This window comes from Primulina eburnea, chromosome 8 (assembly GCF_022965805.1).
Source record: "Primulina eburnea isolate SZY01 chromosome 8, ASM2296580v1, whole genome shotgun sequence".
In the NCBI taxonomy this organism is placed as follows: domain Eukaryota; kingdom Viridiplantae; phylum Streptophyta; class Magnoliopsida; order Lamiales; family Gesneriaceae; genus Primulina; species Primulina eburnea.
In genome coordinates, this window is record NC_133108.1 from 31,502,021 (window position 1) to 31,525,936 (window position 23,916).

Consider the following 23,916-nt stretch of genomic DNA (forward strand, 5'->3'; position numbering starts at 1 on the left):
TTTTGGGATCGGATACCTTTATGTTCTTCCCATTAGCAGATAGCAGAGTCTGCATTTCCTCAATATCGGCAAGTTTTATCTCAGAGAAATGAGATAAACCATCAGAGGGTAGTTGGAAGAGGGTGTTGAAAGAGTCTTCATCAAAGATCAACATCTGATTGTTGACAGTCGAGATGATTTTACCGACATCATAGATAGTGCTGTTGGCATAGATTTCTTAAATCTCCTTTGAGTCAATCGCCTGGTTGGACAGCCCAAGAAATTTCTTCAAAAAAATAGGTCTGAGTTTGAGAAATACACTCTGAAATGCTTCATCTGTTACCGATTAAACATATTCAAAGTCGATCGTCATAGCATTGAGAATGAAAGATGGTGTTTGGCTTGCCATTTGTTTGAGTTGTGTATTTCTACAAAGAAGAAAATTCTGAAAGTTTTAATGCTCTGAGTGAATAAAAGATCTAAGAGAATGAGATGACATGAAGAAAAACTGAATAAGGGCGGCACGATTATTATGTTGGTCACTGTTCAAATTTTTGGACACGAGTCAGTCCAAGATTAATTTGAATAAAGAAAAATGTGTACATGAGGTGTAACTATAAAAAGAGTCGATTGGACTACGTGGAGCACATTGTCAATCACTATACAAGAAATTATAATTAATATGTAATTTTATCAGTCGCAACATTTAATGTGAAATTTTATCGATAATCAATTAACCTACGTGATAAGATCAGTTAGGTCAATAACTGAGTGATTAGTTAAAAACTTGATTCAGTTCAGTTTAAAACCAACTGATAATTGTCTTATCAGTTAACCAATTTAAAAATCAACATTCTCCCTAAATAAATGCATAAAATAAAATTAAGTAAGAGAATCTCATCCTCGGATAATCTAAATGTAGACAGTTGACTGAAGTCTCTTCATATTCTTCTGTTTGTTTCTTCAGTTGGTTTGAATCTCTCTATAAATAAGATCAAATTCGTTAGATGCAAAAATAATTTAGCAAGCAATATTAATCAAGACCAGATGGACAAATCTAGTAGTTCCAAGCAACCCAATCCTTCGGAGAAGAAGAAGCTTGCATTCGAGGCATCTTGGAAGAAAGAGATCGAAGACTTGTCTTCGTGAAAACAATGTCCATCTGGACTAAGGTTCAGGAGTTGCAGTCTATCAAAAGAAATGGACTAGCTGCCACAAATAAACGAAAGACAACTGAAATCAAATATAAACAGCGTCTCTCCATTATTCATACTTCAGACCTCACCATAGATGAAGGTCTCTCCTACCTGATGCTCATAAAGGAGCATATATATAACGTCCCAAAAATTTGAAGGTCCACGTGAACCACATGCATGCAAGTTATTGAATTTCTTATGTATTTTATTAAATTTTTTTAATGCATTAAATTCATGTTTATTGCATGAATATGAGTTTTCTTGGTTTATTAAAGTTCATGCATAATGGCTTTTAAGTTGCATTTCGCGCTCGAACGAGGAACGGGGACCCGGGATAATTATGGGAAAAAAATTTAATTTAATAATTACTTTTAATTATTTAATATATGGTGTATTTAAGTACGATTTTTGAAAATAGGTCTTGGTTGGGTATTTTTACTCTCCGGATCATATTTTAAACCGGTACGCAAAATTTGAGCAAGTCGGGGGACATTTTGAGGGCTCGGGCAATAATTTTAAAAATGTACCTGAACAAAATATTTTTCGGGAGTTTTATTGGGCTTGACGGGTTTATTTTATTACTTAATGGGCCTAAAACCATTTTAATCCCTTTAATTTTTTAATTAAGGGCCCATTAGTGTATTATTTTCCTCCCTTCCGGTGCACGCTCTACGCGACTGTATAAAAGTTTTCGAGCGTAAAAAACACAAAATCACGTCTTGTATCTCTTTTTCACATCATTCACGCCATTTATATGCTGATATATATGTATCTAAGTGGTGTCATTTTTGCAAAGGTTTGACATGAAATATGCGTTTTCCTTGCATATAACTCACGCTCTTGAATTATTTGTTTAAGGGGCTGCTAAATCTTGGTTTTAAGGAGCTGTACATGTTGACATTTGAGGTGTCAAGGTGCTGGAGATGGATAGGGGTCGAGTTATGGGGAGAGCCTATCGGAACTTTGAGGGTTATTGTTGTTGGGTCGATCAGGTGAAGAGAAAGGAGGTGCACGTCCGTCTGGGGCTTAACCAAGCCATGGAAAAGACCATGGTGGGTCCAAGCCGTGGTCTAGGGAGGCCCAAGCATGGCTGGTTGTGTGCCGAGAGTAGAAAGGGAAGGCTTGGTTCGATTGTGACTCGCGTGGGCTTGGTTTCGGGTGTAACGCACGGGGCTAGTTGCATGGGCAGTATTCATGGCTTTGGTGAGACCAGTAGGACGGTCTTGGTCTGAACTTGGTCCTAAGTAGCCATGGTGCAATTCTGGTGTGGGTTGGTTAGGTCTAGGATCGAATAAACACGGGTTTGGTGCAACTAGGGTTACAGTTTGTAAGCGCTTGAAATTCCAGCAACTTTCAAGCGTGGTTCGTAGGTCTTAAGGCATCTGTAACGAGTGGTTTAGGGGCTGGTCGAGTAGGTTCAAGTCATGGCCATTTAAGTTGGGAAAGATTAAGTTGAGTTTTCGGGTTGTTCGGATTAAAACCAGGACCCCAATCCAAGTTTTAAAACGAATCGAATAAGTTTTGGAACGTGCTCGAGTTTACGTTTAATAAATGCTTACTATTATGTTTTGAGGTGTTTGGTTTGCTTCGTTCGAAATTTTGAGGTCCAGAGGTAAAATGGTCATTTTGCACACGAGTCGAGTTTTTAGTCCTGGCAGCACGCTAATCTCAAATTTATCATTTCTTTAAACGTTATGTACCACGAATATGATTTTATGTAATTATGAGAATAAGTTGCATGCTTGATTTTAAGAAAAACTACTTATATGCATGATTTTGATAAATGATGAAAATGATAATGTTTTTGAAGGATGGGAGTTGGTTGTGAGTGACGATATATGTATACGATGAGCAATAAGGCCAAGGCTCAGTGGATGAGTAATACTGTCGTTGATGTCCCCGCCGCAGGGTAACAGGGTTATATGTAGATGGATCCATCGAATAAAGCTAATACGATAGAGCTGATACGAAAGTCACAACTAATATACGAACTGAATTCAATTAAAGAAAATGTATACGTATATGATGATATTATGAGACATGTTTTGACATGTTATTTTATTTTACGACATGTTTACCTTTATCCCTTTAAGTTACTGAAATGTATTTTTATTAAAGTATTTTTCACTGTTGTATACTATGTATATGTATTTGTTATAATGTTACAGGTGTGTTGAGTCTTTAGACTCACTAGGTGTGAATGATGCAGGTGAGCATGTTGATGAGGAGGCTGGAGGCGCCGAAGTATGAGTAGGCAGGGCTAGATGGGCGCACGCGAACCCGACGACCATATTTTCCGCTCATCATGTTTTGAGTTAGGAGTGGACATGAATATTTTTTTACGCTTTTTTTCATTATGTTGATGTTATGAGGGTTTTTGCACGTTGCATACTTGCATTATTTTAAAATGTAAGTCTAGAGTTGGCGACATGTCTTTTATTTTTTAAATTGCAGTATTTTCATCCGATAGATGATTACTATTATTTTGAAGGGTGAAATTTTCTGCAGTGCTGCATGCATGCATAATTTATGAATTTTTGAGAATGAGCTTGTAAAAAAAAAATTAGTAGCATTATTTTTTGTAGTAGATGTTTCAATAGATATCTGGAAAGAATTGCCCTTTCAGAAGGTTTGAGGAGAACTTCCTCCGATGACATATCTAGTTGGATGTCTTTTTGGCTAGATGTTGTAGATATGGAACTGAATCGTTTAATAGCAGGTCGATATTATCAATAAAATTCATATTTTCGTTCATTGTTCATTATTTTACTGATTTATTATTTTGCATTCAAACTGGTAAGAACTGAATAACAACAAGAATATATAATAATGCGAATAATATTAAGACAAATCAATTAAGCGAAGATATTGCGAAAGTAAGAAAACTTAGTCTCGTGGAGTGGCTTGGTGAAGATCTCAGATGCGTGTTGTTCAGTTGATATTTACTCCAATCTGATTTCCTTCTTGAGAGCATGATCTCTGATGAAGTGATGTATGACATCAATATGTTTGGTCCTTGAATGAAGAACTGTATTGTATGTAATTGCAATGGTACTTGTATTATCACAGAAGATTGGTGATTTTTCTGCAATGACTCCATAGTCTTTCAGTTGTTGCTGAATCCGGAGCAGTTGGGCACAACAACTTCCAACAGCTAGGTATTCTGCTCTAGTTGTGGAAGTTGCTATGGATGTTTGCTTCTTTCTGAACCAAGAAATCAGTCTGTCTCCTAGAAACTGACATGATGCACTGGTGCTTTTACGATCAAGTTTACATCCTGCATAATCTGCATCTAAATAGACAACTAAATTGAATGATGAGTCCTTAGCATACCATAAGCCCATATTTTGTGTGTCTTTAAGATATTTCAATATTTGTTTGGCAGCTGTATAATGAGATTGTTTAGGATTAGCTTGAAATCTAGCACACATGCAAACATCAAATACAATATCAGGACGGCTAGCAGTTAATTAAAACCTCTGTAAAGTGCCGTCTCAACTGATATTCCCCTTCACCTCTATATAATTTAATTCATGAACTAATGGGAGTATTTGCTGCTGAACATATCTCCATGTCAAATTTCTTAAGCAGTTCTTTCGGATATTTTGTTTGACTGATAAATGTACCAGTTTCCAGTTGCTTCACTTGCAGACCAAGAACGTCAGTTCACCCATCATGCTCATCTCAAATTTATCCTGTATTAACTTGGCAAAAACTTCTCACATAATTTGGGGTTAGTTGACCCAAAAATAATATCGTAAACATAAATTTGCACACGTAGAATATGATCTTTGTTTGAAAATTTGAACATTGTTTTATCCACTGTTCCAACAGTAAAATCATGATTAGTTAAAATTTTTGATAAAGTCTCGTACCAAGATTTGGGAACTTGTTTAAAATCATACAAAGCTTTGTTCAAGTGATAAACATGATCATGAAAAGAGTGATTTACAAAACCTGGTGGTTGTTCAACGTACACTTCTTCCTGCAACTGATCATTCAGGAATGCACTCTTGACATCCATCTGGTATACTTTGAAGACGTTGAAAGAGGCATATGCGAGGAATATTCCGATTGCTTCCAGTCGTGCAACTGGTGCGTATGTCTCGTCGTAATCATTTCTTTTTTCTTGCCTATATCCTTGTGCTACCAATCTCGCTTTGTTGCGCACAACTGGACCATCTTCGTTCAGTTTGTTTCTGTAGACCCACTTTGTACCTATAATTGTTTTAGAAACTGGTCTTCAAACTAAGTCCATAAATTGTTATGATTAAACTGATTTAGCTCTTCCTGCATATTATTTATCCAGTTAGGATCAGCTAGAGCTTCATCAGTTTTCTTCGGTTCAAATTGAGAAACAAATGCTGAATGAACAAATAAATTAAACATTTGATTTTTAGTTCTTACCGGATCAGATGCATTACCTATCACCAATTCTTGTGGATGTGATTTGTTCCATCTATAGTTGGGGTTAGTCGGATCGACTTCAGAAACTGGTTCAGTTAGTAACTGAATGTCTCCTTCAATTTCAGTTGGCATTTGGATATCATCGTGTTGTCCCACCAACTGATTGTTAGGAACAATATCTTGTTCAACCATTTGATCCACTACTTCTGGTTCTGGTGTTTAAAGGATATTTCGATTGATGTGAACTTTTTCTTCACTATCATCCTCCAAACTGATTTATGTAAAGCGATCAGTTGGCCTATCAGTTAGTACAGATTCATCAAATACGACATGAATTGATTCTTCTACATTCAAAGTACATTTATTAAACACTCTATAAGCTTTACTAATTGATGAATAACCCAGAAATATTCATTTTGCAGATTTAACATCAAAAGTTTTCAAATGATTTTTTCCATTATTATGGATAAAACATCTGCAGCCAAATATTCTGAAGTAGGACACCATACTTTTCTTTCCATGCCAGATCTCATACAGTGTTTTCAAATGATTTTTATTAATCATTGATCTGTTTTGATTATAACACGCAGTGTTTACTGCTTCTATTCAAAATCTTTGAGATATACCGGAATCAGAAAGTATAGTTCTAGCTGCTTCTTTGTTGGAAACTTAATTCCGGTGCTTTGACAAAAAGACTTACCAACTGAACTGCTCATCAACTGAACACGTCATCTGCTGAACTCAGTCAACTGTTCTATACAACAGAAGTTCATTCTCGGCAACTGATTCGTTACCAGCTGACCTCTCAGTTGTACACGTCATCAGTTGAAAGCGACAACAAACAAAATAGTACATATACCTGCAACTAGTAGTGGAACGCCGCATTGCAGAATGAACAGTGTACGATTGTGAGAATATATCGACGTGGCAATCAACGGTTAGAATATTCAAACATTCTTTAATGTTACCGTTGAGAGGAGAGCCTATAAATAGTCGAAGAACAGCAACTGAAGATCCCCCGACTTTCAGTTATCATATTCTACTTGCTGTTACGCTGCAAAAATATCTACTCGCAATCAGAAATCAAAGCTCACGCTTATTAGTCATATCAGTAGTATTCAAGACTACATTCTCGAGCTTATTTAGCACTTTGTAATCTTTAATAGATTTTCTAAGTTGTGCTAAGATCAGTTACGATCTATAAAAGTGTAGTATGCTAAGAGTTTCAGTTTTGGCAAAGTGATAAGTCCAAACTGAAGTGGGTCAGTACAGTGTCGTGTATTTGATCAAAGTCTTTTAGTGGATATCCTATCTTCATGATAGAAGGGGTGACGTAGGAGTTATTCAATTCTCCGAACATCCAGAAACTTACTGTGTCATTACTTAAGTTATCATTTTCAGTTAGATACTCTATCTTTCAGTCAGTTAGTTTTCCGCAACTATTTTATTAGTTTAACTGATTGTTATTGACCGACGGGATATTCAGTTTCAGTTTGTAACAGAAATGAATTTATAGTGTCGAAGAATATTTTAAATTCGAGGAGTGTTTATTCAACCCCCCCTTCTAAACACTCTTTACTCGATTAACCGATCTTATCAAGTGGTATCAGAGCATAGTTATATCCTATCAAAGATTATCTTACTTAAATTGTTCACTATGTCTTCATTCAACAAGATTCCTATGTTCTCAAGAGAAGAATTTGACGATTGGAAGATCAGGATGCAGGCTCATCTCGCTGCACAGGATGATGACATGTGGTACGTTATAACTGACGGACCCATGAAGATTTTGAAAGCCAATACAGCAGTTGCAATCACAGATGGGGCACCGAACAGAATTGAAAAGCCTAGAGATGAGTGGACTACTGAGGACAAGAAGAAAGCAAATCTAGATAATGTAGCAAAGGACATATTGTACAAAACACTGGACAAAGTAACGTTCAGTAAAATCAAGATGTGCAAGACAGCCAAAGAGATTTGGGAGAAGTTAATTCAGCTTTGCGAAGGCAACAAACAAACCAAAGAAAACAAACTTTCTGTTGTCGTGCAGAAGTTCGACAACATCAGAATGAAAGTTTGAGAAACAATGCATGAATATGATGAAAGAACCAGCTGCATCATCAACGAACTTAATGCACTTGGAAAGGTGTATTCAAACAAAGAAGTTGCATTGAAAATAATCAGAGGTCTTCCCAAGGAATGAGATGTGAAAACCATGGAAATGAGGGAGTCTAAAGATCGGAACAAAGTGGAACTCCATGACCTATTCGCTGACTTGAAAGCATATGAGTTTGAACTGCAAACTCGAGAGGGAGAACCATCTACCCTAGCAGCTACTACCGCCTTAACTGCTGTAAGAACAGAACCAACTGGTTCAGTTGAGAAAGCTGCTGAACAACTAAGCAATGATGCCATGTCATTGTTCATTAAGAAGTTTGGAAGATTCATGAGGAAGAATCAAGGGAATTTTCAAAAGAACTATCAAAGAAACAACTCCAGAGAAGAGTCAAATGCATGCTACAACTGTGGCAAACCAGGTCATTATATTGCTGACTGTCCCAAACCCAAGAAGGACAGTTGAGTTTCAACTGAAAGAAAGAAGAAAGTGTATGAGCACAAGAGGAGATCTAAGGACGACAAGAAGCCTTACAGAAAGAAACATGAAGTACTCCTAGCTGAAGATAGCAAAGCCAAATGGGCAGACACTGACAGCGAGGAATCAGAACCAGAATCTTCATGCAGTTCTAGTGACGATGAAGAAGAAGTAAAATGTCTGATGGCTGCTGATACAGAACTAGAGTCCAACAGTCAACATGTATTTGATTTTAGTTCAACTGATTTTACCAGAGAATAACTTATTCGACATTGCATGACATGGTTAATGAGTATCAAAAGCTTGCTTTATCGTTTGAAAAAGCCAGAGAAAGCAAAATGATCCCAAAGACGATAAAATAAAAACTGATGAATCAGTTGATATGTTGAGTCTAAAAAGGGAAATTTCTGAGCTCAGAAATGAAAGAAGCAGGGATCAATTAATGATTCAAAAGTTGTTGCTTGAAAATTCAAAGCACACTGAGCTTATTCAGGCTTGGAACAAATCGTCTGATGCTTTAACTAATATACAGAATTCTCAGAAATCAGTTACTGATAAAACTGGTTTAGGATTCTGTAGTAAAGATGATTCGTCTTCCAAAGACACTCAGCCAAAACTGAATATAAACAAAGGGAAATATATTCACTTTGTAAAATCAGTTATGGTACAAGAACAAGCTGAGCCGAGTAAAATTATTGAACAGCCAACTCAAAGTATGAACAAAGGCTAGAGATGTGGAATTGGTTATAGCCCAAAAGTTGTGACTGACTCTCGAAGTCAGCAACCGAAAATTTTCAGCAAAAATTACCCTAATGGCTACTCAAATTACTACAACAATAAGCCAGTTCAGAAAAGATACTGGCTGAACAATCAGTTGAAAAAGGGCAAATCACATGTTGTATCTTCTGCACACCGTACATCAAGCACACACAAACAGGGAAAGACCATCTGGAATACAGCAACTAGACGGTCAGTTAGATTGATCCAAGTCTGGATTCCTAAAGGACTAATCAACTTTGGACCCAAATAGAAAAAGGGTTACCAGAATCTTTTCTTGTGTGTGATTGAAGGTAACAGGTACAAGCTTTGAATCTATATGGTACTTGGAGAGTGGATGTTCACGCCACATGATAGGAGATTCAAATTTATTATCTCAACTGGTCAAATATACTGGACCAAACATCAGTTTTGGAGATAATTCTAAAGGTAAAACTGTGGGTAAGGCTAAGCTTATCCATGGTAACTTCACCATTAATGATGTATTATTAGTTGAGAATCTTAAGTATAATCTGATCAGTATCAGTCAGTTATGCGATAATGGATTCTCAGTTCAGTTTGACAAACATTCTTGTTCAGTCAAAAACTCAACTGAAGAGATCATCCAAACTGGAAAAAGGTGTGGAAACACTTACAAAGTCAGTTGGAATGATCAACCTTATGCACCAGTATGTTTTATTGCCTCAAAATCTTCTAAAAACTGGTTGTGGCATAAGAGATTAAACCACCTGAATTTCAAGTCTATTGCATATTTGAGTAACCACGATCTTGTTACTGGGCTGCCCAAAATGGATTTTATCAAAGACAAAATTTGCTCAGCATGTCAGTTTGGTAAACAAATCAAATCTTCTTTTAAGAACAAGGGTCGTAAATCTTCTTCCCGATGCTTAGAGCTGTTACATATGGATCTATTTGGTCCAATACCAGTCATGAGCTTAGGGGGAATGAAATACACCTTGGTGGTTGTAGATGATTTTTCAAGATTCACTTGGGTTATTTCTCAAGTCCAAAGACCAAACTGCTGCTCAACTGATTAAGCTTTCAAAAGACTATTAAATGAAAAATCAGTTGGAATTGATAGAATCAGATCTGATCGAGGAACTGAGTTTATCAATCAAATTCTTTCAAATTATTTAGAGAATGCCGGAATTAAGCATGAGCTCTCAGTAGCTAGAACTCCTCAGCAAAATGGTGTAGCTGAAAGGAGAAATCGGACCCTTAAAGAGGCTGCTAGAACAATGCTTGCTGATTCTGGTATCTCTCAAAGGTTTTGGGCAGAAGCAGTGAACACTGCGTGTTACACTCAAAACAGATCAATGATTAATAAGAATCATATGAAAACACCTTATGAGATCTGGCATGGAAGAAAAAGTGTGGTTTCCTACTTCAAAATATTCGGCTGCAGATGTTTTATACTTGTCAATGGTAAAACTCATTTAAAAGCCTTTGATGCTAAATCTGCAGAGGGAATATTTCTTGGTTATTCTTCAGTGAGTAAAGCGTATAGAGTCTTCAACAAAAATACTTTAAATGTTGAGGAATCTATTCATGCTGTTTTTTATGAAACCATACTAACTGATAAGCCAACTGATCAAGTTGAGCTAGCTGATAGATTTACAGATATAAGCTTGGATGATGATGATGAAGAAGATATCCATATCACTCAAAGCAATCTCCAAACACCTGAACCGGAAGTATTAGATCAACCAGAAGAACCAGAAGCTGTTCCAAATGATCAGTTATTAGAGCCACCGAATGACATTCAGTTACCAACTGAAACTGAACTAAATGTTCAGTTACCACAGAAGCAGTCGCTGATTCAGAAGCAATAAATGCTGAACTCAGATGGAAGAAATCACATCCTCCAGAGTTTGTAATAGGTAAACCATCTGATCCAGTAAGAACAAGATATCAGATGCTCAATCTATTTATTCATTCAGCTTTCGTATCACAACTAGAACCCAAGAAGACTGATGAAGCTCTTGCGGATCCAAACTGGATAAATGCAATGCAAGAAGAGCTAAATCAGTTCATCCATAACAATGTCTGGAACTTAGTTCCAAGACCAATTTCGAAAACTGTTATAGGTACAAAGTGGGTGTACAGGAACAAACTGAACGAAGATGGTTCAGTTGTGCGTAACAAAGCAAGGCTAGTGGCACAAGGCTATAGGCAGGAAGAAGGAATTGATTATGATGAGACATATGCACCAGTTGCAATACTGGAGGCAATCAGGATATTCCTCGCCTATGCTTCATTCAAAAACTTCAAAGTCTATCAAATGGATGTGAAGAGTGCATTTCTGAATGGCCAGTTGCAGGAAGAAGTCTACGTTGAACAACCTCCAGGTTTTATCAATCATCACTTTCCTGATCATGTATATCATTTGAACAAAGCCTTATATGGTCTTAAACAAGCTCCATGGGCTTTGTACGAAACTCTTTCCAAATTTCTAACTGATCACGATTTTTCTGTTGGATCAGTTGATAAGACCTTGTTCAAATTTTCCAAGAATAATCATATTCTACTCGTTCAAATTTATGTTGATGACATTATTTTTGGGTCAACTAACCCCAAATTATGCGAGAAGTTTGCTAAGTTAATGCAGGATAAGTTCGAAATGAGCATGATGGGTGAACTGACATTCTTTCTTGGTTTACAAGTGAAGCAACTGGATTCAGGAACTTTTATGAGTCAAACTAATTACACTAAGGAATTGCTGAAGAAATTTGGTATGGAATCATGTTCAGCTGCAAGCACTCCCATGAGCTCATCAGTTAAATTAGACACTGATCAAGGGGGAATATCAGTTGAGACGACACTCTATAGAGGTTTAATAGGTTCACTATTGTACCTAACTGCTAGTCGTCCTGATATTGTATTTGTTGTATGCATGTGTGCCAGATTTCAAGCAAATCCTATGCAATCACATTTTACTGCTGCCAAGCATATTTTGAAATATCTTAAGGGCACACAAAATGTTGGATTATGGTACTCTAAAGATTCATCTTTCAATTTAGTTGGATATTCAGATGCAGATTATGCAGGATGCAAGCTTGATCGAAAAAGTACAAGTGGATCATGTCAGTTTCTTGGAGACAGACTGATCTCTTGGTTCAGTAAGAAGCAAACATCCATAGCAACTTCCACAACTGAAGTAGAATATCTTGCTACTGGAAGCTGATGTGCTCAACTGCTCTGGATTCAGCAGCAACTGAAAGATTATGGTGTTGATGCAAATGAGTCTCCTATATTCTGTGACAACACAAACACAATTTCCATTACCTATAATCCAGTTCTTCACTCTAGGACTAAGCACAGAGATGTCAGACATCACTTCATCAGAGATCATGCCCTGAAGAAGAACATCGGACTGGAATACGTATCAACTGAGCAGCAAGCAGCTGATATCTTCACCAAACCATTGGCTGAGACTAAGTTTTCTTATTTTCGCAATATACTTGGATTAATTGATTTATCCTAATCAGTAGTTATTTTTGTCTTGGTTATTAATCCATTCTTTAGTTTTGATGTCACTTACTGACTCCTCAGTTAGTTGTTTAATCCTATAACTCTCAACTGATGTCAGTTAATCTTCTATTAGTTAGCATTTTATCAGCTCATATGTTTGCGTAGTATCTCACAAAGCTCATTACGTGCAGGAACAAGAAAAACGACGATAAAAAAAAATAAACATTTTATTCAACAATAAATATTGGCCAGGACTACATTTTCATATTTTTCTTCTATATCAGCTATCCACATCCTCAACCAAACAGCTAGAGCTGAGGAAGATGTCTTGCAAAAGCTGTGCGAAGAAGCTATGTGATTGAGAGTCTCCAGCTCCTTTCGAAGCATCAGCTGGTAGAGATGACCATCTTTGAAAACGTCCACCCCCGCAGAAATGTTTAAGTGCTCCCGCACTTCTCTCAGTTTTGCCATCCGTTTGAAGGTGGTAGCCCTTCCAGAGTTGTACAGGAGCTCAAGCTCCTGTAACTCTTCCCAGTAGGGAAGACTATCATAGAAGACCTCGTCTTCAATGGCAGACTTTCTGGCCTGCAGAGAGAATGGAGAAACGTTTGAGCTACTTGCACCTTCCATTTTTTTCTGATATACTTGTGACTAACTCCTTAACTCTTTAACTCTTATTTATAGACCAGGTCGAGGAAGATGAATGGACAATTCTTAATGACGATTACTCTACCAAGCATCAGGATTTCCTTAATTAATCTTGCTTATATTATCTTCATTTTCTTTAATGCATTTATTAAGGTGGAATATTGGTTTTTAAGAGGTTAACTGAGAAGACAACTGATTAGTCAGCTATCAACTGAAAGGACACAGTCTGACAACTGATCGTTCAGTTGAGCGTCTCACTAATCTTCTCGTATATGTTAACTAATTAAACCTATTATATTCAAAATCAAGTGACGTGACTGGCTTTCAAGCATTAAATGCTGTTTTTCAGTAAATGATTAGTGTCAACGTGGACACCTTTAAAACAGTTCAAATACGCACACATTTGGCACACGTACACACGTTGTAATTCAGAATTTCTATGGACTGACACGTGTCCTAGAATTTGAATAGTCACGTACATATGTACCATTCCCCGCTTCATTTCAGTTTTACCTTGCATATTATCCACAGATTCTTGAGAGCAAAAACTAGTTTCATCCTTCAACTTTTCTTTCAGGCATTCAATCAGTTCGTAATGGCAACTCAAATTCCCGCTTATATGCTCAATGCTATGGCTATCAATTTTGGGTCCATCCTATCCTTCGGTGATGAGGATGTCAAGAAGGTCTTTCAAAAACTGGAAGCTGCTGGTTTACGGACGTTTTTGGGTACATCATCTCAAGAAATCTACCCAAAAGAACTTCAAGATTTCTATTCCACCGGTAAGGTCGACTCTGATGGCAACATAATTTCTACGATCAATGATCAGTCTCTGACCATTTCTGAAGACTCCTTTGGAAAAATTTCTCTCTACCTTCTGCTGGATTGGCACAACTCTCGGATGTTAAGGCATATGATATTGAAGAGATGCAAACCGCACTCTCTGCTGATGAACGGAAGATCAAAGTCTCCGATCCAAAGAAAGAACTGAAGTATGAAGTTCAGTTACTTGCTGATGTTGTAGCCAAAGGGATTTTGGCAAAAGCTGGATCATTTGCTGCCCTTACTTTGGAGAAATTTCAAGCCATTTCTGTTATTATGGCTGATCGTCAATTCAACTGGAAGCACCTTATATTTACTGTTCTGAAGAATATGTTTCTGTCTTCTAAACAATCCAAGGGATTTGCTGTGCAACTTAGTTATCTGCTGAAATTGAAAGGGTTAGTGGCTGATGACTCAGAAAGATCATCAAGGTTTAAAGTTTTTAATGCGAAGAACACTAAGCCACTGAGAACCAAACTGGATATTTCTCCTGCTCAGTTTGTCGAGATCAAACAGGAGATTGAGACTGAGAAAGCAGCCCCAAAATCAGTGAAGAAGGCCAAAACTTTGGCTCAACTGAAAATGGCTAAGAGGAAATTAATCTTGAGTACTTCTGACTCAGAGAAAACTCCATCTCCACATATTGCAAAGAAACCGAGAACCCAAAGGGTTAAATCAACAACTGCCGAGGTATCCATTTCTTCTGATGCAATTATTCCTTCAGATGCTCAGCAACCAATAGAAGCAGTTCCTTTGAAAATCATTCCACCAGAAGCTTCAGTTGGTGTCAAAGAGGAATCAGTTAGGACCAAAGCACCTCTGATTCAAATCACTCGCCCTGCCACTGTGGCACCTGCTCGACCCAAAGGGATAAAATTTCTAGAGGTGGTGGAATCAACTCGAACAGGATTGGAAATCCCTCACATTCTGAGCACTGATAAAGGCAAGGGTAAGCTGATTGAAGAGCCAAGACCTTCGAATGCCATTCAGACACATATTGACCTTGTTTGGGCAAAGGTTAATAGCTATGCAGCTTCAAAAATTAAGTCCTACGATGCTTGGACAGCCTTTCGCACACAAATTTTGTCCAAGCAACTAAAGAAGAAATCTCAGCTGAACACCTTCATCAAACCGGAAGCTTTTGTTCTAAAAATGGTGAAAGCTGCAACAATTGCTCAGGCGATGGAAAGGAAATCTTATTTGTTTGATCAAGTGAGAGCTAAGAAGTTGGCTCAAATTGTCAGCAAATTGAAAGATAACTACGTTCCAACAAATCCTACTGCATTTGCTGATCAAGCAGTAATCACTCAGCTTGATACTGATTTGCTTGGGTTACAATCTCAAATCAAATTTTGGGAAATGGATCAGGAATTGGTTCTTCATCAAGGAAATTCAGATACTGATGAAGAGGATACAGTTGAAAAACCATCCTCAGACCAGGCTTTGGTTTCAACTGAAAAGTCAGTTCAGGACATGCCTCACGCATCTCCTGCTGAACAACAACTGTACACTGAAGCCGAGCTTTCTTTTGCAAACATTGAAGAGATTATCCAAGCAGTGGTGCAGGATACTAAAATGAGTGAACCTATGTCTAATCCAGTTGATCACTCTGCTGATCAAATCCATCCAGAGGTCACCATTTCTTCAGAAGAACCAGTTCAGCTAGATCCAGTTGCTGACCAAGCTATTTCGGCTGATGTGCCGATTGATTCTCAAGTTCATTCTTTAGAGGCACCAGTTTTGGTTTCATCACCATCTGCCATTCTTCCAGACAGCTTTTCTTCTTATCAGAATCCACCATCACGGCCTCCCGTTCAAGAAAAAATTATTGTAACTGATGTTCCAGTTCAAAATGTTGCTGATACGGTTTCGACTGAACAAGCTTTAGTCATTTCTGGACAGCCAACAAGAGAACCAGGATCACCTCATCAGTCTCCTCCTCCATCTTCATCAGATATTGATCTTATTTTTGAAGAAGTTCAGCATATGCAGGAAAGTATGCAACAAATCATCACTGCCATATTGAAGATTCAGAACACTCAGCTGACACATACTCTGAAGTTGGACTCTTCCCATCAGTTCAACTTAGAAAAACTAAATGCCATACAAGCAACTGTTACCTCTCTGACTTTTGCAGTTGACGATATACAGAAAAACAGAGGGATATTTTCCAGTCTCACTGCCACTCAAGACTCCATCAACAAACGAGTCGACGGTGTAGAATCTATTGTTTCAAGAAAAATCGACTTACTTCAAGTTTCCATGACTACTGCTATCAGCAATATTTCGGACTCTGTCCATCTCCTATCTATTGATGTTAGAAAATTATCTTCTAAGATGGAGATGTTTGACAAAAAGGGGGAAGAGAACTGATTTTAGAAAAGCAGAAGTAATCTTAAATTCTTGTATATATGAAGAATATGAGTTCAGTTGAATCTACATCTTATTTTATCTACAAGAGTTCCATTATTCAGTTATACTTTATTCTGAGTTTTGTCAAACACCATAAAAGGGGAAATTGTTGGAAGCTTAATTCCGGTGCTTTGACAAAAAGACTTATCAACTGAACTTAGCAACTGAACTGCTCATCAACTGAACACGTCATCTGCTGAACTCAGTCAACTGTTCTATACAACTGAAGTTCATTCTCGGCAACTGATTCGTTACCAGCTGACCTCTCAGTTGTACACGTCATCAGTTGAAAGCGACAACAGACAAAATAGTACATATACCTGCAACTAGTAGTGGAGCGCCGCATTGCAGAATGAACAGTGTACGATTGTCAGAATATATCGACGTGGCAATCAACGGTTAGAATATTCAAACATTCTTTAATGTTACCGTTGAGAGGAGAGCCTATAAATAGTCGAAGAACAGCAACTGAAGATCCCCCGACTTTCAGTTATCCTATTCTACTTTCAGTTATCCTATTCTACTTGCTGTTACGCTGCAAAAATATCTACTCGCAATCAGAAATCAAAGCTCACGCTTATTAGTCATATCAGTAGTATTCAAGACTACATTCTCGAGCTTATTTAGCACTTTGTAATCTTTAATAGATTTTTAAGTTGTGCTAAGATCAGTTACGATCTATAAAAGTGTTGTATGCTAAGAGTTTCAGTTTTGGCAAAGTGATAAGTCCAAACTGAAGTGGGTCAGTACAGTGTCGTGTATTTGATCAAAGTCTTTTAGTGGATATCATATCTTCGTGATAGAAGGGGTGACGTAGGAGTTATTCAATTCTCCGAACATCCAGAAACTTACTGTGTCATTACTTCAGTTATCATTTTCAGTTAGATACTCTATCTTTCAGTCAGTTAGTTTTCCGCAACTATTTTATTCAGTTTAACTGATTGTTATTGACCGACGGGATATTCAGTTTCAGTTTGTAACAGAACTAAATTTATAGTGTCGAAGAATATTTTAAATTCGAGGAGTGTTTATTCAACCCCCCTTCTAAACACTCTTTACTCGATTAACCGATCCTATCATTCTTTAAGCGTACGATTTATTATTTCGGCTACACCATTTTGCTGAGGTGTTATAGCCTGCTAAGAACTCATGCTTAATTCCAGTATTTTCTAAAAATTGAGAAAGATTTTGATTGAAAAATTCAGTCCATCGATCAGATCTTATTCTGTCAATTCCAACTGATTTTTCATTTAATAATCTTTTGAAAAGCTTAATTAGTTGTGCAACAGTTTTTTCTTTGATTTGAGAAAAATAACCCAAGTAAATCTTGAAAAATCATCAACAATTACCAAGGTGTATTTCATTCCCCTAAACTCATGACTGGTATAAGATCAAATAGATCCATATGTAACAGTTCTAAGCACCTAGAGGAAGGTTTACTACCCTTGTTTTTGAATGAAGATCTTACTTGTTTACCAAACTCACATGCTGATCAAAAATTTTATCTTTTGGAAAATCAATTTTAGGAAGACCAGTTACAAGATCGTGATTACTTAGATGAGCTATGGATTTGAAATTCAAGTGGTTCAACCTTTTATGCCACAACCAGTTTTTAGAAGATTTTGAAACTACAAAACAAACTGGTGCATTAGGTTGATTAGTCCAACTCACCTTGTAGGTGTTACCACAACGATTACCAATTATAATGATGTCATCAGTTAAGTTCTTATTTGTGCACGTGTGTTTTTTGAACTGAACTAATAAATTATTGTTGCATAACTGACTGATGCTAATCAAGTTATACTTCAAATTATCAACAAGTAAGACAACATTAATAATAATGTTACCATAGATAAGCTTACCCTTACCCACAGTTCTACCTTTAGATTTGTCTCCAAAACTGATGTTTGGACCAGAGTATTTGATCAGTTGGGATAGCAAATCAGCATACCCGGTTATGTGTCACGGGTATTCACTATCCAAGTATCAAACTGATTATTTTGCTGATGCACCTGTCACCTGAAATCACGCATAATGAATAATTTTGGTACCCACATCTACTTGAATCCTAAAATGATTAGTCCTTTGGGAACCCAGACTTGGATCAGCCTGACTGACTTTCCATTTGCTGTGTTCCAAATGATTTTTCCCGACTTGTGTATGTTTGGTGTGTTGTGTGCAGAAGAAACAATATGATTTTTAACTTTTTTTCAACTGATTTTTCATCCGATATCTCTTTTGAACTGGCTTAAAGTTGTAACAATTGTAATAGCCTTCCTTAAAACAATAATTTTTATAGCTGAACCATTTAGGTGACCAACTTTGCGAATCAGTTGAACTCTTGGGGCTATATCCAATTCCATACCGTTTAGCCTTGTTCTTGTTTTTCATCGGTTGGACAATACGTTTACTTGGTTCTGAGAGTTCGTTTACCAAAGTTGATTTCACAAAGTTAATATACTTCCCTTTTGTGCTCATTCAACTTTGGCATTGTATCACTTGCAGAGGTTTCATCATTGCAATTAAAGCCTAAACTAGTTTTTCCAGTAACTGAATTTTATAAACCTTGCATTTCAGTCAGCGTGACTGATGAATTGTTCCATGCTTGAATTAGATCAGTTTGTTTTGAAATTTCATTTTTCAACTTCTGAATCAAAGGGTTCTCAATCATTTCACTTTCTGCTTCTCAAATCTCCCTTCTTAGACTCAACAATTCAACCGACTCATCAGTTTCAGTTTTGTTGTCTTGGGGATCAGTTTTCTATCTTTGGCTTTCTCAAATAAAGAGCAAGCTTGTTGTAACGCCTGAAAAACCAACTTACGTAAACCACATGCATGCAAACTAATCAAATTGCTTACGTAAATTGCATCATTGATTTTAAATGATTATATGATGCATATTACATGATTATATGATATGGTTACATGGTTAAATGATTATATGACATGCTTACATGAAAATTGTAGATTTTATCCAAATATTCGATAATAGGCTGGGGAAAGAAGACCGGAGAAGACAAAGATTAAAATCAATATTTTCAATAAATAATTTCAAGGGTTCTTAATATGATTAAAATTATTATGTTTTTCTAAAGAAGATAGATTTTAAACTATTTTACGAGACGAGCTCGATTTTATCTGGGAAGCTGATTTTGGGCAAACGAGGAGTTTTAAAAGATCAAAAACATTATTTTTGATAACCAATTTTTCTAAAATATTATTTTACAATTAAATAAGTGTTGTTGGGCTCAATTTAGCTAAATTTAGTAAGTCCAATTGTACCCAAACTTAAAGGCTCAAAACCTAAGCCCAATATCATGCAAATTAAATATATAAAAATAAAAACCTATAGGTCTTTTCTACTCCATATCATCCGAAACCAACACACACTAGAATTTAAAAATAGGAGAGGAGGAAAAGCTAGGGTTCTTCATCCACTTTCGCACCCTCGCCGACGATTGAATATTCTATAGTTTTAAACGCAAAAGCCCGTTTTCTAAACCCTTTTTTCGCAACATTCAAATAGTAATACTCATGTTTGTTTTTGCATGAAAAATATTTACGTTCGATGGTTTAACGTTTTGTCGATTATTTTCAAAAGTTTTCGACGTTTTTATGTATATATGATCGTATTATGATTTCCAACGAGTACACTACCAATGTAGGATGAATTATGAATAGAACATAAATTATTTAAGGGGAAAAGACATGTTGGAATCACGCATAATCAATGGAAGAGGGACCTAGGGTTTTTGCATGGAACCATGGCTTGTAAGGGATGACAACTTGCATGACTGGGCACGGCTCGGCTAGGTGGCTAGGGCTGGTCGTGGTCAAGGGTGGGGAAGAGACCTAGGAGGGCTAGGGCTCAAGTCTTAGGCTGGGTAAGAGTCCACATGAAGAGGGACTCCTCCCCATGCTCGTGCAAGGAGGCTGCAGCCGGCTCGTGACTAGGGCTGGGTGGTGCAGGGTTGCTCCAATAGTGTCTAGGGAGGTTGAACAAGGGTCGGTTCAGGGACTGGTGCAGTTTGGTTCACTGATGGCTCGACCACAGCGTGAGGAGGCATCATTCGCGCGACTGCTGTTTCTTTTTGGGCAGGTTGTTTGCGGCGCTGGTTCGAGGGCTTGGGCTGGTCTAGGACGAGTCATCATGATTTGAAAGGGTAGTTTAGGTAATAAAAAGGTTATGATTAAAATTTTGGATCAAAATATTCAAGTTTGAATTTAATCGGGATTAAAACACTTAACGAACAAATAATTAAGGAATTAAATCGAAAGCCTCGAATTTAAAAGAAATAAAAATATTAAAAAGTAAATTTAGGCTTAAATAATTATTTGGTATTAGTCCATGTCAATAAAAATAAGAAAAAGTCAAAAATCGAGAAATTTTACATTTAGGGCAAAATGATCATTTTACGTCTGGGTAGTACGAAAAGGGTTGACAGCGTCCCAAAGGAACATAACGAATGTTAAATGGTATTTTATGATGTTTAAAATGGAAATATGAGATTTCATAATTTATGGTAAAGCTGTGCAATTTTTACTGTAAAATGATATTTTTGTAAAGTCATGATACGATACAATTTTTAATGTTAAAAATGCTATTTTTCAAATATGGAAAGCAAATGATATTTTATGTTTTAAAAAGGAAATATGAAATTTTTTTTGAGTGATGTGAATTGACTGTGAAAAAGAGGATATGTGGGGGATCCGTTTTAAGAAAGAACAATAAACTTACAATGTTGTGAGGGATCGGTTTTAAGAAGGAACAATGAACTTACAATTTTATTTATGGGGATGTCGTAAGGGAAAATGCCCCAAAGGGAGCCCGTTTACGGGACATGTCCCAGAGGGAGCCCGACGATCGTATTTTCCATGGCGGTGCCTAGTGCCCGTCCCCATGCGTATGTGGAGCTAAGACTGCAATCGACCAAAGGATAAAAGATTAGTCACTTTCAAGGATCAAATTTAACCTAAAATGATAAAAGATCGAAAGCTTTACGATTTTACTGATTTTATGATATAATATTTATATATGCCGAAAATTATTTTAAATGGTTTATTTATGTTCAAAAATTATTTTAAATAAACGTATAATTTTACTGCATGTGCTTGTATATGTATTACTTGTTATTCATGTTTAGAACGTGCTGAGTCATTAGACTTACTAGGTTTGAATATCGTAGGTGATGATTATATTGATGGTGGCGCTGACGCTTGAGTGGATCGATTCGAGCAGTACACTCCCGAGGGACAGTTACTTCCGCATTAGCTTGATAGTTAAAAGATTTAAAGATTGTTGTTAATGGTTTTATTAGAGATTTATGATTTATTTTGGAGTTTAGTATGTCTATGTTAAAGGTAGAAGTTGAATTTTGTTAATTGATGATTTAGGGATTTTATGCACTTAGATTTAAAATATTAAGTTATTTTGATTTATGAAAATGTTAAATTAGTTTGAATGGTGATTTTCGAAGTCTATGTTAAAAAAATGTAGTAGAATTTTAAAGTTAAAAGCGAGGGACATTTCACTTGTAATACTGATTGACCATGTCATGCAGTATAGAAATGAGTTCTTGTGTAAAATAAGTTGAACTAAAATCAAATACATGTCCACTGATTGATTCCAGTTCTGCATCATTGGCCATTAAGCATTTTACTTCATCTTCATCGCTGTAGCTGCTCAAGCTCTAAGACTCTGACTCTCTACTGTCAGTCTCAGCTCATTTGGACTTGCTTTCTTCAGCTAGCAGAACCTCATGTTTCTTCTTGAATAATCTTTTATCATTATTGTCTCGTCTTCTGAACTCAACTAACTTCTTTCCTTTTTCAGTTGAATGTCGATTGTCCTTTGGTTTAGGACAGTCAGCAATGAAGTTTCCTGTCTTGCAACAATTATAGCAATAATTTGGCTCTTCCTTTGAATTAATTATTCTTCTGATATTGTCACTGGAAATAACTTTGATTTCTTCTCATAAATTTTCCAAATTTCTTGACAAATAATGACATTACGTCATTACTCAGTTGTTCTGCAGTCTTCTCAAATTAACCAGTTGGTTCCAGTTTGATGCAACTTAGAGCAGCTGTGACTGTTGGTGTTTAAGGTTCTCCTTCTCTTGTTTGCAGTTCGAACTCATAATCTTTGACATCAGCAAATAAGTCAAGTAATTCTGCCTTATTCAGGCCTTTGGATTATCTTATAACCATTGTTTTTACATCTCATTATTTGGGAAGACCTCGAACCACCTTCAACGCAACTTCTTTATTGAATACAATTTTCCAAGTGCATTCAGTTCATTGATAATGCTTCTTACTCTTTTTTCGTACTTATTCATTGACTCTGTAGTATTTATTTTGAAGTTGTCAAATTTATGTACCACAGCTGAGAGTTTGTTCTCTTTAGTTTGCTCATTTCCCCCGCATTACTGGATCGGTTTCTCTCAGATTTCTTTTGATGTTCTGCACATCTTGATCTTATTGAATGTAACCTTATCCAAGGTTTTGTACAGGATATATTTAGTCACATTATCCAGGTTGGCTTTCCTCTTATCTTCAGTTGTTCACTTTTCTCGTGGTTTTTCGATGCGATGGGGTGCTCCTTCAATGTTGGCACTACTATATTTGCCTTCAATATTTTCAGTGGTCCATCAGTTATGACGTACGACATGTCATCATCCTGTGCAGCTAAATGAGCATGCATTCTGATCTTCTAATAATCAAATTCTTCTCTTGAAAACATGGGAATCTAATTGAAAGAAGACATGGTAATCAGATTGTAAAGATAAAAAGTATTCAGAAATAAGATTGACAGTGCTCTGATACCACTTGTTAGGATCGATTGGGTGAGTGAAAGTGTTTAGAAATGGGGGGGGGGGGGAGGAGGTTGAATAAACACTTTATGATTTTCTAATCTTTTCGACGTGGTGAATCAGCTTAGTGATAAACTGAATTTGATAATCTTTTTGTCAATGCCAATCAGTTAACTTAAAGTGCGGAAACAAATTGAAATACAGATTCAATACTGAGAAATAAGAGATACAAAGATTTATGGATGTTCGGAGACTTCAAATGCTCTTATGTCACCCCTTTTATCTCAAGGATAGGAATTTCACTAAAAGACTTTGATTAGTTACATCAGCTATAATAACCCACTTCAGTTTGGTCTTAAACACTGCCAAAATGAAACTTTTAGTATCTTTACAATTTTATCAGTGCGCAACTAATATATATTTCTAAGCACAACTGATCTAAAAAGATCGAATATAGTAACAATAAGTGCTTGTGCTAATGCTTGAAATATAGCCGAAGGCCATGAATATATCTGATAAAGCGTGAGCTTTTTCTAATGAGAACGATTTGCTTGTTCTTGTTCTTTCTAACTCGATAACTGTTTCTCTTCGCTATTTCTTTATTACTCTCTTCTCAGCTGATCTTCTCGGTTATTTATAGGTTTTGCTCCCAACGGTAATATTGAATGTGTTTAAATGTCATATATCCGTTGATTTGTCCTGAGTAGACATGTCATCATTCTTCTGAAAATCGTACATTGTGGCATTCTGATATAAGGTGCTCCCACTACAAGTTGCGGTATGCTCTTGTACAAATTTTCGG